The 12,264-nt window shown below is 41.4% G+C and overlaps 1 long non-coding RNA gene across 1 annotated transcript in view; it reads right to left on the bottom strand.

Annotated features, from left to right (window-relative positions):
• Positions 1-124: 124 nt before the first annotated feature.
• LOC136446911 (uncharacterized) overlaps positions 125-12,264 on the bottom strand; it is a 33,791-nt gene continuing 21,651 nt past the window's right edge. Inside the window, exons 2-3 of the long non-coding RNA XR_010757664.1 lie at positions 2,944-3,128; positions 125-251 (exon numbers count right to left, since the gene is read on the bottom strand). This is a non-coding gene — a long non-coding RNA (uncharacterized lncRNA). The remainder of the gene's footprint in view (positions 252-2,943; positions 3,129-12,264) is intronic.

Raw genomic sequence — 12,264 nt, 5'->3', positions numbered from 1 at the left:
ATTATTATAATCATTTTAATCATTATCATAAACATTTTCTATATATTGTTCCATGTAGCAATTAACCATCGGGCAAAATACACTTTCAACATATTGTATTGTTTTAGTTGGCGTGTACCTCTGATGTAGAGATGAGCGTCCTTATGTTCCTCTCGGCAGACCAGCGTCCTCAGTTGGAACACGTCCACCCCCTGGGGGAGTTGTAGTGACGTGTTGGATTGTGTGCCACTGGAGCCGACAACTCCACACATCTGGGAGAAAAGGGGAAAAAAATTAAGTCTTATATATTATATATTAGTTCATTGTGCCCTGCTGTTGCAGTGATCTTGAATACTCTGCAGCTGCATAATTCGGTCTGTTCACTTGTTTCTGTAACCATCTACCAGAAGTGGTGGTCTGATATTCAAGGTGTACTTTATCCACATCAATATCCTTTTTATTTATCACAGCGAGTAGATTTTTTACAGTGGCTACTGTGAAATAGATACCCACGGGCTAAACTTAAAAGGCTAATGAACCACTTCAATTGGTTCTTGAACCGTATGCAGGTCTTAGTTGGTAGGCTATGGTCTTATTGTATACGGATATCTTTTGATTGATGATAGATTCCATTAGCAACTGTGGTTCGAGCCTTACGGCAAAAACTAAACAAATTTATCTTCTATTCGCATGACTTGAAATAATGACGTAAACGTGTACTTATTGAAATGCTTATATCGTTTAATTTGACATGAATGCAATTAGTTACTGTGGTTCAGGCATCCAGGCAAACCTAAAACGTCTTTCATCTACTAGCACATAATTGTTCGTAGAATCATGCGCGTAGGACGTACTTGAGAGAATGACTTTACAATCAAATATACTTTTTGAAATGTTATACGAATGTCTTCTGATTGGCCATACATTTTCAATCAGCTACTAAAGTCCAGGTCTTCATTCAGGGAAAGATAAAAAGGACTTTGTACCTAACCGTGTTACTTTTCTCCTGAATGATACGTAGGACTTGTGAGAATGTCGTGACCATCAAATATATAAATAACCTTATATGAATATCATTTGGTCTGACATAAATTGCATTAGCTACTGTGGTTCAAACCTTCAATGAAAATGAAAGTCTTCTGGAATCGACTGTGTGAACTGAGGCAATATACAACAGTCGACATGTTCTTGCTTCATCTGAGTATCTTTTCCTGTCCACAAATGTCATAGCTACTGTTTTTCAAACCTTCAGGCATAAATAAAAGCTTTCGTCTATTTACTTGCGCCTGGAATCGTCTGTAAGAGTTAGTGGAATGATGCGACAGTCAAAATGTCATTGTTCCATCTTAACATATTTTGATTGTCCATGAATGACATGAGCTACTGTTATCCAAAACTTCAGACATTAATCAAAGCTTTCATTCGCCTGGAATCGTCTGTAAGATGTAGTGGAATGATGCAACAGTCAAAATGTCATTGTTGCATCTCAATATATTTTGAGTGTCCATGAATGTCATTAGCTACTGTTATTCAAACCTTCAAGCATAAATGAAAGCATTTATCTATTCATATACCTAGTACCTGCGCATGGAATCAACTGGAGGGTGGCGGAAAGACTATTCAAAAGTTAAGAGATAGAATGCAATTTTTTATGCTCTCTTAAAGTTGCTAAGGATATGGTTTAAAGTTTAAGGTTTAAACATGTATAAGAGTATTCAAAAGTTCACGAATGAAAATAGAATACTACATTTTATTTTTTCTTAAAGTTGCTAAAGACGACTTGAAGCTTGAATCCTGACAAATGTGAAGCTTCGAGCGTCTTCTTAGAGCCACCGGTTCACTAAGCGGACAGTCATCTACATGTATGATCATATTTTTGGCATTTTGTGACTTCAAAAATACGTCAAGTCAAGTCAAGTCAAAGCCTTTATTTCGTTGCCGTTCCTTTCTCAAAACACGTTTGTCTTAAAGTTATGTCCCTTCCGAAAGACGAGTGCAGCCCCAACTGAAATGTCTTGACTCAGGATTGAATCGTGGTCTCCCAGTAAGAAACTATTTGGAATCAAGTCCTAAACTTTGAGGCTGCTGCGAGCCGAGCTACAGGGACATTTGTAAAAGCTTTATTAACCGTCCAGACTGCACCTACGCAAAAAGTATATGATGTCTTTGAGTATCATCTTTAGTTTATATCAAAGGAAGCTTGTAGACGAATGATAGAGAGGGATCATCATTAAGGGTCATGATGTGGAACCTAAATGTCATCTCATTGTACAAAAAAAGCATGGAGATCTATTTTAATGATTGCATGTCGTGTCACCGGTTTCACCTGCATAAGAAGATTACTCGCGCACGTTACATCTTAACATCTTAAGCCTCTCTAATACATGTAAGGTTATGTTTTCGGGCCTTCATGTCTGTCTGTCTGTCTGTCTGTCTTTCTGTCCGACTGTCTGTGAACAGCATATCTTAAGAAGTCGTGGATAGGCCTTCATCATTTTAGTTGGCAGCATTAAGAAATGATTGGATTTTCGGCCGCCTAGTTGCCTTCTAACGTACTCCAGTGCAGCGGGACTTACTGTTTTCAAATGTTGTAATTTCACCAGTGGCTCCCCTTTTAGAACGCCGTATCGAACTCTGTTCGGGAGGCAAGGTTCTTTTCTAAGCCCAGGCATTTTGTTCTAGAAACAAGGTTCTGTTCGAACGCTAGATCTTCTGTTCGAGAGGCAAGGTTCTGTTCGAATTTTCTAAGTCTTCTAATCGTGAAGCAAGGTTCTGTTCGACCTCTAGATCTTCTGTTCGAGAAGCAAGGTTCTGTTCGAACTCTAAATCGTCTGTTCGAAAAGCAAGGTTCTGTTCGAACTCTGGCTCTTTTGTTCGAGATTATTCAATAGGTTCCGTCCAAAATCATAGAAAACACAGGTTCTTTGAAGTTAACGAAATGGTAAAGTTGAATGTATGATTTACCTGTAGTATGCAGTAGAGAGCCACGGAGACGCACCATCGTGCTGACATGGTCACAGTTGATCTGCTGTCCAAAGCTGTACCCAACGGTACAGCGGTACAGCATCAGAGGCCTGCCGTCCGACGTGCTGCCAGCTGCCTGCTCCCCGCACTTACTGACAGACGGGACGTGATGACGCAACTGCAGCCTTCACAAGGATGGACATACGCACATGAATAAATGGATCAATCGTTTAGTCTTTCGACTGAATGAAACATGCCTATGGGAGCTATTATGGAACATTTATCAGCAGTGATATCTATTTGCAAAATCATGTCCGAAGGCTAATTGCGTGTACAATATCAAAGTGGTTTCCATATGCTTACTTTCTAATCAAATCTAAGGCACTACGTTTTGCTATTGTGGGGGTTGCCTACTTCTTTGAAGGCAGTGGATAATGGACTGTCTCACGTTCCGCATGATGAGTGGGTTTTGTGCTTTCATTTCAAAAACGTAATTTTTGTGTGATCTTCTTAATGGTAAATGATCGGGGTAATTGCGGCAACTGTTTGAAATAATCTGTTTCGTGCGATTTGGTAGTGAATACGTATACACTGAAGATTCTTTGTAGAAAATCTGACATGATGTACAGAGTGGAAATATAGGCGTTCTAGTAATCGCTGGGAAAATAGTAGGAATTGGCCAAGTAGAGTGAATTGTATGATGCTAAGGGAGTCGTCTACGGAGAGAGGGTCAAGTCTGCAATCCTAGGGCCTGTCATATCTCGGTGCGTTCTCTGATGCAAAACCCTGGCAAATATTCTCCCTATAGCCGGCGTAGTTAGTCGGGTAGAGACTAGTACTAGTACCACGAAGCCACCAGAATACTTGAATCTAAAACATAGTCATAAAAGCTAAGTTTACCTGGAGAAACATAATGAATTGATAAAAATATTCCCGGCTGAAGTAGCCATTTGGCGCCAAATGTGTATTGGTTATGGGTTTTAGGGAGCAGGAAAATGTTAACCGTCATTTCGCTTTTTTACGCAAGCACGTTGAAAAGTGAAGACAGCAGAAATGAGGCTTCTAATAGATTCATAAGAGGAAGTTATTTTGATACGTCATGATCTTCAAAAGCTGAAGTTTGCCAGGTTAATTTCCTCTCATCTCAACAAACATACATACACACATGCATACATACAAACGATGGCAAAAACATAACCATCTTGGCGAAGGTAATTACTGTTATTACCTTATCAATTCCAATTTTACTCATTTCGAATAAGTCTATATATATACCGACAATCACATCCAGGCGCTAACAATTAAATAGAGCAGCCTATTTACCCCAAATAGCTTCCAACTAACCGAACTGCGATTGCAAGAAATCAATCAAAGGCACATCGCGTCTTGCATACGTAATTTGTTATTGCATTTCTTATTCAACATTACAAATCGGTGTACAAATCACTAAATCTCTGGTGGGATTAGTGACGGTGTTAAACTAGGAGGCAATGATCCGTTCCTTCCACTATGGTTAAGCCGCGTTTCCCGCACATAAGCTAGCTGCTGAGAAGGTGGTTAGGCTCATGAAATAAAAAGTTGTGTTTCCGGTTCCCAATTGAACCCTAACTAAAGTCTGCCGACCCTCGCCTATTCTATCGACCGCTGGCAACATAAAAGTTTCAAACGTCTGAGTGATGAAAAGTCAAAACAGAATCAAACAAGTCTTGCATACTTTCTTGTATGTATTTCACACTCTGTTACTAACGGATTAAAGCTTTAAACAGTTGAAGTAGGAATGTGCAAATCTCCAAGCAGATCCAACGGTTGCAAAGACCGTATCCAACTGGCAGAGGAAGTTTGCTGTATATCTTCGGTTGCAATAAAAACTTCCTCTGCCAGTTGGATACGGTCTTTGCAACAGTTGGATCTGCTTGGAGATTAGGAATGGATAGTAAACAACGTGCTTCTTTGTTCAGTTTACTGACATACTAGTGCGTGTGCAATGTACGTCTATCCATTCAGATGCAATTTGAAGAAAACACCAGTTTTCTCTAATGCGTTCTGAGGCCGGATGTGTAAGACTTGAGATTTTCTGTGTGGGTTGGCTGAGGCTTAAGTCTTGACGGAGCGCGGTTTTGGTGCGTCACTTCAAAAGATACGTGGCCGGCACTTTGAGTGGGCTGAAATTTTCAGCGCACATTTGTTAGAGATGTTTCTATGACCGTCTTTGAAGGGACAAACGACGCTTTACCCTCAATGACAGGTTCACTGAACGATTACATCGACGCTGTGATTATTTTGTCCACAATTACATGATGCGATTGAATCTAGGAACAATTGGAATCTTAGGAGCACGTAGCATTAGTTCATCTCAATGTGCGTAAGGCGGTTACAAGCGGCCACAGCGCGTAGTATTAGAGATTAAATGTGTTTTATGCCACATGTAAGGCAACACTGACTTAATTATATGAATGCCCACGCATCAATTTTTGTCCGTTTCCAAAAAAAAACGTTTGTGACCATACTGTAAATCGTACAAAGAAGCTTCAAAATTAGCAAATATATGCCGTCAATTGCAACACAATATCGGAAAACGGATGCTAAAGTCGTAGAATGCCATTTTCTCTCGTGATTTTTTTGTATTCCATCCGTATAATCGAATCAGTATGGTCGTGTCGAAAAGTATGGGGTAACCTTAAAGGCACCCAGAGCATTTTATGAGGCTTGAAAATTGGAAATGTTCTAGTTGCTGTAATCTTTATGAAATTGACATTTAATGCCACTGTTTACCACATTTGCGTGCGGATTTCTTATCAAAAGTGCGCAAAAGCGGCACAAAAATAAGCTACATGGTGATCTTTTAGTTTCACGCGCCTAGCGCCTAGTGTAAATAGACCAATACCATAGCCCCGCCCACCTCCGTAGAAACGTAGAAATGCAAAATTAAAACATAGAAATGCAAATATTTGACGGACATGCAGTCACTCTCTCATTGGTCAAACCGCTAATTGTGATGGACAGTCAGGATCAGTCTATTAGGGCTTGGAATTTCTATCACTTCTCACCAAACAACGACATCGTATCTTTTCTCCTTTATTGTTTTTTTCTCCTTTGAGTTTTTTATTCAAGTTTTAAGCCTCATAAACTGCTCTGGGTTCCTTTAGAATTGTGCAACCACAAAGACATCCGTGTTTGTGTAGTTTTGAGACTTTCATTTCAAACTACCTGCATGCTTTGGAGGTACGAGAAACGTAGCTCTTGATACGACCAAAAGACTACAAATTCATTTCATCTTTGTTAAAGCCACTTTGCAGGTCCACAACTTACATCCACAGCTCTCATTGCGACCTCAGACTTTACTGATTAGTAATCGAATCCTACAGAAGAAAACGAATATTTTATGTGTTTTGTTGCCTTTTAGATCATAATGTTGTATCATATTCCAGTCAGGAAATTAAGGGTAACACAAATGCAAGTTTGGTCACTTACTAATAGGTTTTTGTCTGTTAGTTTGGATTTATATATACATATATTCATATTCATAAGTTTGTATCTTTGTTAAGTGGCGCTAGCAAGATAAGTTGTATAACTTGAGTGTAGCTCCACTTTGTATCACTAAGGATATCAGACGGAACACCCGGCATTTAAACACATGGGAGGGCAAATATCGCTTTAACTGTGACACATTAACGTCAGGGTAAGTACAGAGGAAGCTATGAAAGCATGTCGTTCTTTAGAATTGAAGACCTGTCCTTGATCTGCTCTATCTACAGCCAGTTGCTATTCGTCATCCATTGCTGTAACTTAGTGTCAGGAAAGGAAGTCTTCAAACTAGCATTGGACGTAAGTTTCTTCATGAAAAAGGAAATATAGCAGCTGTATCTTTTGATTTTTCGGAATGCTTCGGGGGGGGGGGGGGCAGTCATTGAGTGCACAGTAGAGTGCACATTGCGATTTGATTTTTGACTTCTTTTTTACAGAATTTTTTCTAGTCAGGTCTTGCTTCTGCTGTGAACCGGTGCAATGGCCGAGTGGGTAGAGTGTTCGCCTTGCATGCGGTAGGTCATGAGTTCGATCCCCGGCCGAGTCATACCAAAGACTCTGATCTAAAAATGGTACATACTGCTTTCTCTGCTTAGCACTCAGCATTTGGGAAAGAGTATGGTAGTTAAACACACACCACTACCAGTGGACTAGCCCCCTGCTGTAGTGACTTGCACAAAGTTGTGTGGCCCAGGGGTTCCGAAACGGAGATGGGCGCCGCCTTATGCACCGTCTGGTGCGGGGAGGACTTAAACTTTTTAACTTGCTTCTAAAGGTCCAATTTCGAACAATAGAGGATGGAAGTATTGGTGTCATTTCATTCTTCTGGCTGTAGCTCTTTCAGATTCCGGAGTTGACCTCCCACGTGCACTATTTGAATCAAAACAAACCTGACAAATCCAGCTTTGTAGGGGGGAGGGGGAGTTAATGACCAGAGGTTTGAAAGGTACATGGTTTCGTTTTTGCATGCGTAGCAATGCGTTGCATTGAAAAGTCCTTGCCCAAAATAGGTGAAGTTTTTTCATGTTAAGTTCGCGTGCCGGATACAAAATACAATCTAAATGACTGCAATGCTATATGGCTGAAAAATATCTCCACAGCATATCATACAATAAAAGTGTCGCCACGCCTGTACTACTGTAGTTGTATTACGCAACTATATGGCGGGTTTGTAAGATAACTAGTTCCCCTGGGAAGGATATCAGACGGAACACCCGGCATTTAAACACATGGGAGGGCAAATATCGCTTTAACTGTGACACATTAACGTCAGGGTAAGTACAGAGGAAGCTATGAAAGCATGTCGTTCTTTAGAATTGAAGACCTGTCCTTGATCTGCTCTATCTACAGCCAGTTGCTATTCGTCATCCATTGCTGTAACTTAGTGTCAGGAAAGGAAGTCTTCAAACTAGCATTGGACGTAAGTTTCTTCATGAAAAAGGAAATATAGCAGCTGTATCTTTTGATTTTTCGGAATGCTTCGGGGGGGGGCAGTCATTGAGTGCACAGTAGAGTGCACATTGCGATTTGATTTTTGACTTCTTTTTTACAGAATTTTTTCTAGTCAGGTCTTGCTTCTGCTGTGAACCGGTGCAATGGCCGAGTGGGTAGAGTGTTCGCCTTGCATGCGGTAGGTCATGAGTTCGATCCCCGGCCGAGTCATACCAAAGACTCTGATCTAAAAATGGTACATACTGCTTTCTCTGCTTAGCACTCAGCATTTGGGAAAGAGTATGGTAGTTAAACACACACCACTACCAGTGGACTAGCCCCCTGCTGTAGTGACTTGCACAAAGTTGTGTGGCCCAGGGGTTCCGAAACGGAGATGGGCGCCGCCTTATGCACCGTCTGGTGCGGGGAGGACTTAAACTTTTTAACTTGCTTCTAAAGGTCCAATTTCGAACAATAGAGGATGGAAGTATTGGTGTCATTTCATTCTTCTGGCTGTAGCTCTTTCAGATTCCGGAGTTGACCTCCCACGTGCACTATTTGAATCAAAACAAACCTGACAAATCCAGCTTTGTAGGGGGGAGGGGGAGTTAATGACCAGAGGTTTGAAAGGTACATGGTTTCGTTTTTGCATGCGTAGCAATGCGTTGCATTGAAAAGTCCTTGCCCAAAATAGGTGAAGTTTTTTCATGTTAAGTTCGCGTGCCGGATACAAAATACAATCTAAATGACTGCAATGCTATATGGCTGAAAAATATCTCCACAGCATATCATACAATAAAACAGTTTCTGATATCTAAACCATCTCATCAACAAAGCTGTGTATGAAACGTTAATAAACAGTATTCATCCCAACCATTATGACATATTCGAGTTTACTAATGGATTTCTAATGTTCCTCGTGTAATGATGTTTACATAGCAACGCAGAATAGCAACCAAACAAATGAGAAAAGATAAAAACATTTCTAAGGACTACGATAGGAGAGTCAATAAATTATTCAGACGGCATGACTTTTAAAACCCCTGGGGCCTAGAAATGACGTTTGGTCATATCGATCACAAGAGGTCATTTGGGGTAACAAGTAATCATGGTTGGCATAAAACATGTACACGTACGTGAATAGTTTCATCAGGTTGGTAAGTCACTGAATAAAAAGACTCTTTGTACACAACCAAGAGATTTATTCCACCGACGTTTCGGTGAAAAAACGCTTGCTGTCCCTACGGCTGACTAAGCTATGGGAGAGAGAGAGAGAGTGAGAGTGAGAGTGAGAGTGAGTGAGTGAGTGAGTGAGTGAGAGTGAGTGAGTGAGTGAGTCAGAGTGAGTGAGTGAGTGAGTGAGTGAGTGAGTTAGTGAGTGAGAGTGAGAGTGAGAGTGAGTTAGTGAGTGAGTGGGTGAGTGGGTGAGTGGGTGAGTGAGTGAGTGAGTGAGTGAGTGGGTGGGTGGGTGGGTGAGTGAGTGAGTGAGTGAGTGTGTGAGTGAGAGTGAGTGAGTGAGTGAGTTAGTGAGTGAGAGTGAGAGTGAGAGTGAGAGTGAGTGAGTGAGTGAGTGAGTGAGTGGGTGAGTGAGTGAGTGGGTGAGTGAGTGGGTGGGTGGGCGAGTGAGTGAGTGAGTGAGTGGGTGAGTGAGTGAGTGAGTGGGTGAGTGAGTGAGTGAGTGAGTGAGTGAGTGAGTGAGTGAGTTTCGGTGACCGCCTGTCGCCTCCCTCAGAGCAATTCTGACTGGTTCACTCTGCACTGCAGCTATAGGTGTCGCTGCTTACGGTTCTTTTACGTTTGGGACCTCATGCTAACTACTGCATTAACTATCTCTGTAGATATGTAAATATTTTACTTTTGGACCGCATCTGTAGGCTAGCGAAACCTACAGCTGCAGTGCACGACGGAACCAGTCAGTAGTGCCCTGACGATGGTGACAGATGGCCACCGAAACGTCGGTTGAATAAAACCGTGTACGAAGAGTCTTTTTATTCAAGCATGCATACCAAAAGATATACACAGAAAATGTGCCACATTATTTTGAATGTCTTATTTCGAGTCTATGGTCATATGACAAGAAGAAACGAAACCTATTATAATTCTAGAATAAAGTTATGAAAAGTCCAGAGTTTCATGAAAATAAAACAAAACGTGTTTTATAAAGCAGAACTGCGTAGTTTCTATGTGAGCATTATGGTGTTTTCAGTTTCGCAATGTTTGGAATGTTAGACACGTCGGGGACTATAACAGGAAGTCATGGGTCAAAGTTGCCAGTAAGGTCCCAGAAAGATGACAGGAAATAACGGTGTTGGCCCAGTCCAAATTTTTCCACTGCGTGTTGCCGAAAATAGAATTGTATTATGTCCAGGATAAGGGCCTCAGTGTTTATTCAATGAATTGATAAGACACGACAATGCAAGTGTTACAACAAAAAAAGCTTTAAACATTTCACGGAGGTTTGAAGTCTCCGAACTCTTCATTCTATCTGCATCAATTTTCCTAGTCCATGCCAAAGGTTTTACGAGCAGGTGTCACATGACCATTCACCAGTATTCAAACCCCTTCATTATGCAAGGACAGCAACATGTCCTTTCCAGCGATAAGGAGTCAATGGACTGTGAACGATTGGAAAGTGGGTCATATATCTTTTACAGTCCATTGAATATTGTGTATTTCTAACAGCTAGCCCATGAGTCGTACATGAATTGTCTTGAAGGGTATACATGGTACCTAATTGACCAGAAGAATCAGCGGTTATGCCTTGGGTTCGATGTAGGATACTGGTATAAGACCCGGTCGCAGACGTCGCACGATTGCCGTACGGTCGGAAACTGACACTGCACGAAATCGAATATTTAAGCAAACTTTCGGAATGACGGAAATAAGTATTAAAGGTTGAAAAATACGCATACTTTCCGTCCTAAATCTTCCGTAAACGTACGGGAAAATTGTCCTTAACGACGCCTTTACGCGTTGAATAGTCGCGTAAATACACGAGAAGAAGTGCAGAAACGTAGTTACCTGAACGCACTTCCGGACAGGGCACCTTAAAGGCAATCTTTCAGCAGACGTATAGGGGTCGTTAAGTAGCGGAAAGAGTGAATAAACGTCACGTTTACGCTGAGTTTAAGCATGCTTAAATACCAGTTTTCGTGCCGTGTGAGGACCTTCTTGGGATAATCGTGGGGTCGTGTGGCGAAACGGCAGGGTGTTCGACCGGGAACCCAGTGATCCCGGGTTCGAATCCCCTGGCGCCACCGAAGTTGTGTTCTTGGGAAAGGCACTCTACAAGACTATCCTTACTCCGCTCAGATGTAAAAAAATGGCTACCTGACTTAAGTTGCGGAGGTAAAAAGTGGTGGAAGAATAACAACTTACCGCCCTTATTAAGCTTTAAGTTAGTAATATTGTCCTCTACCTGTGCCACTTTTAAAATAACTTCTAAAAACTCGAATTTAGTGCCACATTGTCATTGTCTGTCCTAAAGTGAAATAAAAGAGAATATAATTGTGCATGTTCCGTACAAAGTTCAGTAGACTTGTTACTAAAAAGGACTGTCTTAGATCTTTGTCGGCAGTTAGTTTTGTCACAGCCTGCTTGAAAATTCTACGACAATCATACGACGGCTTAGGACTTATGGGACCATGTCGTAACTGAACACACAGGTCAACAACCACAAGGTCTTTGATAATGAGGAATAGACAGTTTTAACAGTAAGATTATAACACTGAAAGAATAGGTTTTAATCTAGCCTCCTTCGCAGCGGTGGCGTCTAATTTTTTTAGGGATTCGCGATTTTCAACAAGGGCGATCCCCCCCCCCCCCAAATAAACGCCACTGCTCCAGAAGTCTGCGACGCAGGCTAGTTTTAAGCAGCGTCTTAACATCGCCGACCATGCAGATAATTATAGAACAAACTTGTTGAAGAGATCACACACATAAGCATATAACAACCTATCGCATAGAGTTCGCTCCCTAAAAGTAAGCGTCTGCCATTTGCCATAGATAATCCATCCTTCAATGGTAGTCATCAACGCAAAATTGAGTGTTCGAAAATCGTTCTTTTCCTATAGAGTAGAACTCGTTGCCACCAAGTACTGTAGAGGCATCCTCATTAGATAGCTTTAAAAAACGCTTACAGCTAGATATGCAAAGGTTAGGTGACAGGTCGTTCAGTGTAATATAACCAGCTGCTGTCGCTATCATATCGACTGTATAGGTACATGTACAGATAGTCAAACTTGCACAAGCACTAGTACTCACAATACTGCTCGGAGCTCCTTAAATATGCAGTCTGTGTACGTAACTCCAGCGAAGCGGGTGTAGGCGTCGTATTTAGTGCTTAGTGTCCACAAATGGCACAGT

Source organism: Branchiostoma lanceolatum, chromosome 13 (assembly GCF_035083965.1).
Source record: "Branchiostoma lanceolatum isolate klBraLanc5 chromosome 13, klBraLanc5.hap2, whole genome shotgun sequence".
In the NCBI taxonomy this organism is placed as follows: domain Eukaryota; kingdom Metazoa; phylum Chordata; class Leptocardii; order Amphioxiformes; family Branchiostomatidae; genus Branchiostoma; species Branchiostoma lanceolatum.
Note: the sequence above shows the minus strand (reverse complement) of the source record. Positions and strands in the feature narration are given on the sequence as shown.